General features: G+C 41.8%; 1 long non-coding RNA gene across 1 annotated transcript; it reads right to left on the bottom strand.

Annotated features, from left to right (window-relative positions):
• Positions 1-795: 795 nt before the first annotated feature.
• Positions 796-2,372, bottom strand: LOC308176752. Its single transcript, XR_013938566.1, has 3 exons — positions 2,183-2,372; positions 1,912-2,063; positions 796-1,678 (listed from the first exon to the last, which is right to left on the bottom strand). It is a non-coding gene; the product is annotated as an uncharacterized lncRNA (long non-coding RNA).
• Positions 2,373-6,828: the final 4,456 nt, after the last annotated feature.

Here is a 6,828-nt window from a genome sequence, read left to right as displayed (position 1 = left end):
AAATATGTTGCACACGTCCAAGTTAGCAGCTTCTGCACTGCAGCTGAACTGCAAATGCTGAGGCAGGCATGATAGTATAATCTGATCACCATTCTCTGTTGGGGAGGTGCAGCTTTTCATGCGTCCAAAACAAGGCTCAGAGCAAAGAGTGCTCATCTGCACTCTACAAAAACACGAGTCAAAGCTGGGGAAAAAAAATTGCCACAGAATGAAATCTCCTGATGTGCAGACTGTCTGACATACCCACAAGTGAACATTTTGCAGCATGTGAAGGTATGTGGTTTTAGGAACAACAGCCAAAGTTCCCATTACAAGCAAGATGTTATTTGGGGCAAGTATTCAACCCTCCTCTCAGGCACTCACCTTCAATGATACTGCAGGAAAACACGACTGGCTGAATCTCCTGTCTGTGGGGATTTTAGTTCTTCAAGTGCCTTAACATCTGCCAGAAGGCATTAATAGCTACACAAGGACATGCCCATGCATGCGATCTTCCTGCACTCAGGAAACTTTGGGGGGAATTTGGGGAAATCTGGGGCTCGCGCCCCAGAGTCTCCAAATTTGGTGGGTCCTTCCTGATGGCGAAAGTGTCCATACCCTGAGGAATGGTTTGTGAAGGAGAGCTCCTGGCCTGGGGATGCCAGGACAGGTGATGGAGACAAACATGAGGATGGGAGATGGGGAGGCAGGAGATGATGGACAGAAAAACAGAGGTAGCAGGATGTCTTCATGACCAGCACTCCACTAGGTTTGGTCAGCCAACATAAACGGCATGGGAACTCTGTGCAATAAGAGCAAAATGCAGTAAGTTCAATACAGGATGTCAGAGACACATGCTAATAAAAGAAAACAACATTTAAAGATGAAAAGGCAGCTTTTTATTTTGAACATATATATATATATTTCTAAGGCAATATGTGTGTTTATATATATATACACTATATATATGTATATGTATATGTATATGTATATGTATATGCATATATATATATATATGTAAACACACACACATTTGCTTTTGAAAATCCCAGGAACTTGTCCTCTACCCTTCTCTGCACTGATGGGGGAGCAGAAACCTCTTTCTCCTTCCTTTTCTCCTCTCCATTTTCTTTCTGGACAGCATGTGTCCCGGGGACAAGCCAGGCCAAAGAAGAAATTGGCCCCTTCACATGGAACTGTGGCTCAGCAGCAACACGCCACAGACTTTTTCCAGTAGAAAATATCAACAGGGATCAGCACACAATTGCCAGTGCCCACAGCCTTTAGGGGAGCCAAGGAATCACATAGCAAGGAGGAAAGTAGGATTATGGAAGGAGGCTTAGAGAGCAGCCTGACAGAGCACGTACTCTGAGGGGATTTCTCCATGAATCCCTGTGCTCCATGTGGCTGGAGGGGCAGATTCAAGCCCTACACAGTCTACTTCTGGTCTGTGCAGAGGGAGCTGTTCACAGAGAAACTGAGTGTTGAAATGGGCAGAAGTCACTTAGAAAGTATTTTGTGAGAGACAGCAGTGGGTTCAAGTAGTTGAGAGATTTGTTAGTTAAAATAATATAATTGTTCCCTTTCTTCTTTCATTCTACCACTTATTAATCTTTCCTTTCATCACTTCCACAGGCTGGGTCAAGTCTCATGTAGGAGAAGAGAGGCAGGAAGGGCACCATTGAATTCAGTGATTCATCTGTTTAGAAAAAAAAAAAAAAGGAATTGGACTCCATACAGTAAATGCCACATTTGATAACTTCCCATACTATGAAATTCTGTGCAGGAGAAAGTAGTAATATCCTTCGCCTTCTGAAAAAGTACTTGAATTAATCGTTCATTTATCTTAATTGCTTTTAAAAAAAACTTTTCCAGAAGAGAGCTTACTTACAAAAATATTTCTTTTACTTCCTACCTGTGATCATTACTTACGTTTAACGCCATAGCTAATCCCCCAAGGTAGATAATTTATGTTCAGTGCAGTTCCCTTTACATTCATAGGAAAGATTTCCATTGTGTCCAGTGAGAGAAGGCACTGGGCCCCGCATCTACCATCAGGGATCCTGTGCACACTGCTGCACCCTCTGCAAAGGCCAAAAATAGAGTGAAAAAGACAGAACACAAAGAAAAAGAGGGAGAGTGAGAAAGAGAGCAAGGGAAGGAGGAGTGGAGAGGTTTCCAGCGTCAACAGCAGTGCTCATACCAGCTCTGCCAGCAGGAACATGCCTTGAAGCAATCACACTGCGTCCTGCCTTGGCGTGGGACCAAGCCTGACAGACCCCATCCAAACCTTCCCTCCTCTCCTGCACTAAGCCCGGTCTGACAGCAGGTGAGAGCCTGGTGTTAACAGCCCACTTCCCCTGCCCTTTCTATCTCTGCGGCCAGTGACTCATAAGCCCTCCCAGTGGTCCTTGCAGGCAGAAGAAATAAAGGTTTTTTTTTCTTTTTTTTTTCTTAAAGGAATAATTTTAAAATAACAGGTGCTTGAAACAAATCAAAGGGTATTGCTGTACATAAAGCTGCTACTTGTAAGCATTTTTGTTCACTGTCATGGAACTATGTGGAGCTGTTAAAACACTTTCCTCTTTTGCTTTGTGCACTAGGTGGGATTTCAGCTTTGAAACAAGCTGGAATTTTTCACACTTGTGAGATGGGAGGAAGGAAGAAGAGAGGCAAGAAAAAGGGGAAAAAAAATCCAGAATCCTTGACCTCATAACTAAACTGCTCAAATCACACTCACTCCTAATAACTTCACAGAGGTGCCCCTGGGTGGTCTCACTTCCAAGGACACAGCGAGACCTCTGTCTGATGTATTTTACCGCATTAAGCTTGGGGAAATGAAATATATCTGGAGGTGAGAAGTTGCTTCACTTGCAGCCATATCCACTGGGCTTTAGGAGCACTTGGGACCAGCAGTTGGGAGTTTTCAGCCTTAAGCTGTGAAGGCAAAGGCCCAACACTAATGCCCAGGGGTTAACTTCATGATTTCACACATTAGGCCAGTCTCCATAAAAGCAAATTCCCTTGCATCGGGGGGCTACGTGAGCTTGCGTGTTGCAAGTCTTTTACAGGAGGGTTGGGTTGCATATCTTGCACATAATTCAAGAAGAAACAGAATCTAACTGATACAGGCATGCAATTTCTGCTGCCTAAGGCCTACTGAAGTGCAAAACTGGAGCATGGAAATCCCCAGGGGAAGGTGCACGCTAAGCTATGGTCCCCACTAATATCGTAAGTGCTGCTGTTTTCCTTCTCACCAGAGAATGGCTTCTGAAACAAAAAACACAGTTCTGGAAACCATCCGTCACTGCCTCAGGTGTAGAGCTTTGCATAGGGAAACCCCGTAGTTTGGGATCAGCTCTTCTACACACACACGTACACAAAAAGTGTTTTGAAAGAAAAACAGGACCCTTAACATGCTGTTCACTTATTAGAAATGTAGATAGCTATGTCTCTAGTACACTTGATTCCAGATATGCAAAACTGCTTTCAAAATAGCAGGTGGCAGGATGAGCCACAGACTTGTTTTTACAGATTTATCACAGGCTTATGAGTACTTCACCTCTGTTTTGCCCACTTACACTCCAGATCTCACAGTACAAGCGAAATAATATTTTAAACCAAGAATCAGCTACGTGAGCTTGTCTGGAGTAATGTTACACTTTGTAATCCTAGTTTCCCAAGAACCAGAAGGACAGACAAGAGTCAGTTTGAATAAGCCAATAGATTTTTTGCCCAGTGCTGAGTGCTGCCCGGAGCTCACTGATCATACAGTAATTTTTTTTCTCCCATAGGTTGAGGAAAATTTTGTAGTGACGGTAAAGCAAAAGGATCTGATTTACTTTATCAGAAAATTTCTGGTATATTTTGCACTAAAAATCTGTGGTTAACTTGGTTCTGTAGCTTTTTACATTTTACATGAACTTCAGATACCAAAAAACCTTTGTTGTCATATCTCTGAAAATTTGTTTAGGATTTAGAGAAGGTTCCGCTCTTTTATCACCGTTGGAGGGGCCAAGCAGGTTGGACTACAAACCAAGGGCAATGTGCGAGGAAACAACTCTGTGCTCTCACAAGTCTCACAGAAAGAACAAAAAAAAAAAGTATTTCTTCCTGTGAAAGTTCATTAAAATAAAAGTCAAAAGTTGTTGGTCTCTGCTGAATGACACCTTTGGGTTACCTGTTTGTGTGAGCAGGCTGCCCCCTTTCACAGTATCCTCTTACCCACCTTTTCTTTTTGTTATCTTGACTTTTTCTCGCCCCCATTGATCATCCCTGTTGGTTTCAACTCATCTCTTACTGCTCCTTGTTGGGGCACAGAGTAGCACTGGCCAGGGTGAGATGGGCAAGCTCTGTGCTTCCCAGACCAGCGCTGGTCTGCAAGATGTCCTAATCCATTAGATACTGGCCACCTCTCCCTCCTGCCACAGCACAGATGTCCCATGCTAGCAAGAGGCACAGGGCTGAGAAACACCAAAAGAGGTGCTTTGCCGGCATCTTCTCCAGCCTTGTATTTGGCCAGCTGGTCAAAATAATAATTCAAAAGCTGGAAGTTAATGGAATGTTGCCTACGGAGGTTAGGATATATTCAAGTCCATGTCTTTGTTTCCTATTAGGTTGAAGCAAATGTGCATTTGGTGTTACAGCTCCTTCTCTGAAGGAAGAGGCAAGGAAGGAGAGAGGCAGCAACCCGTGCCTGGGCTGCTAGACTCCCAGCCCCTTCAGACTTCTGGCATTGCACTGCCTCTTCATGGTGAAAACTTTTGCACTGAAGCCAGGAACCTTTTATCTGGAAAGCTAACTTCTTTTGTTTGAAATGCCCAGGAAGCCTCGCGGCCCAGCATTTTCACAGGGTTGCCTGAAAGTTTTCACTTTGGTCTTAAGAAGATTTCACCTACAAGTGCTTTCCTTTTCTGATAGATCCAAACAAGGCTCCCCACTCTCTATGAAGATTAATTTAGATTTTCTATTGCAGAGGCATCCATCCCCCAACCACGTGACTCCCCTCCTTTTGAAAAGTAGGTAAAGCCTGTAAAGGGGCAGCTGTGTTTCAGGCTCTTTGAACAGTGTCTCTCATAGAAGAGGAGAATAGATAAGCCGTCTTGCAAACACTGTTAGCAGGGACCAGTAATCAGTGTGGAAGAAGTCTGCACTGGGGATGAATGTATCAATTTACCTCAGGCTGTGCACTTCAGAGATGGGCTCTGCCCTAGATGGGGTACATTTGAAGCCTGGCCTGTAACTAAAACTAAACCATTTTGTTATTGCAAGCGTTTGTTTCTAAATTGCAGATTTTTCCCTTTGTATGGAGAAGCATGCAGATGATATCCTAAACCTGCTTCTTAGGGGGCTTGCATCATGAATATATACATTATGCACATGAGCACTCACTGTTATATATGTGTGTGCGTGTAAATATATCTCTCTATATAAATATAGATGAAAGGCAATGCATTTCAAAACTTCCCTTGTCCTCTTGCTGGCTATAAATCAGTCATTAAACATCACACACTGTACAATAAATAGATTTCTTAATTTGAACATGTTGTTTCCTACCAGCACTAAGGAAGGATTCCTGGGAGCTGTAAAGAATCATGATTTGCATTACACCAATGTTTTTCTTTTTTTTCTTTTTCTTTTTCTTTTTCTTTTTCTTTTTCTTTTTCTTTTTCTTTTTCTTTTTCTTTTTCTTTTTCTTTTTCTTTTTCTTTTTCTTTTTCTTTTTCTTTTTCTTTTTCTTTTTCTTTTTCTTTTTCTTTTTCTTTTCTTTTTTCCTTTCCTTTCCTTTCCTTTCCTTTCCTTTCCTTTCTTTCCTTTCCTTTCCTTTCCTTTCCTTTCCTTTCCTTTCCTTTCCTTTCCTTTCCTTTCCTTTCCTTTCCTTTCCTTTCCTTTCCTTTCCTTTCCTTTCCTTCTTTCCTTTCCTTTCCTTCCTTCCTTTCCTTTCCTTTCCTTTCCTTTCCTTTCCTTTCCTTTCCTTTCCTTTCCTTTCCTTTCCTTTCCTTTCCTTTTCCTTTCCTTTCCTTTCCTTTCCTTTCCTTTCCTTTCCTTTCCTTTCCTTTCCTTTCCTTTCCTTTCCTTTTCCTTTCCTCTTCCTTTCCTTTCCTTTCCTTTCCTTTCCTTTCCTTTCCTTTTCCTTTCCTTTCCTTTCTTTCCTTTCCTTTCCTTTCCTTTCCTTTCCTTTCCTTTCCTTTCCTTTCCTTTCCTTTCCTTTCCTTTCCTTTTCTTTTCCTGAAATTTAGTATGTTTGTTGTCTATAAAGCTAAAAACAGAAGATTGAAAAGTACTCTCTGCTACTCTAACTCTGTGCAGACTAAGGTGAGATAACCACTCTAAGAAAATCAACTGAAATTATTAAATTCCTGTGATGCCAGCAGAACTAGGATTTTACCACTGGCTGGGAATGACGTTGACTTAACTGTAATTAAACTCAGAAGTAAAAATTTCCATCCTGGAGGAAGATAGACACATCCAGTTCTAGGAGTGTATGGTGAGACATGGGGATGGTGAAGCAACTTCTTTTTCCATAAAAGGAGGGAAAGCTGAAATACAGGATAGAAACCTTCAAGAAAATAAAGAAGGAGATCTTGGTTACTCAAAAACAAATATTTCAAAGCTACTAGCCTGAGACTATTCAGCTGAAGACACCTGGGACTTTGTTATGGAGGAGGCTTTAAATTTCTTTAAATCAAAGGTACAAAAAAAGGTGTCCCAAGTCTGTATTCTTATCAGAGGGAAAATGTTTGCAGCAAGATCTTCAGACCAAATGGATAAATAAAAATCACTTTACAAAAGGGGGAGTAGATGTAAAAGGCTGCAAGGATGGAGAATAAAGAGCAATAAAACAACAAC

Source organism: Anser brachyrhynchus (assembly GCF_964034855.1).
Source record: "Anser brachyrhynchus genome assembly, chromosome: 1".
In the NCBI taxonomy this organism is placed as follows: domain Eukaryota; kingdom Metazoa; phylum Chordata; class Aves; order Anseriformes; family Anatidae; genus Anser; species Anser brachyrhynchus.
Note: the sequence above shows the minus strand (reverse complement) of the source record. Positions and strands in the feature narration are given on the sequence as shown.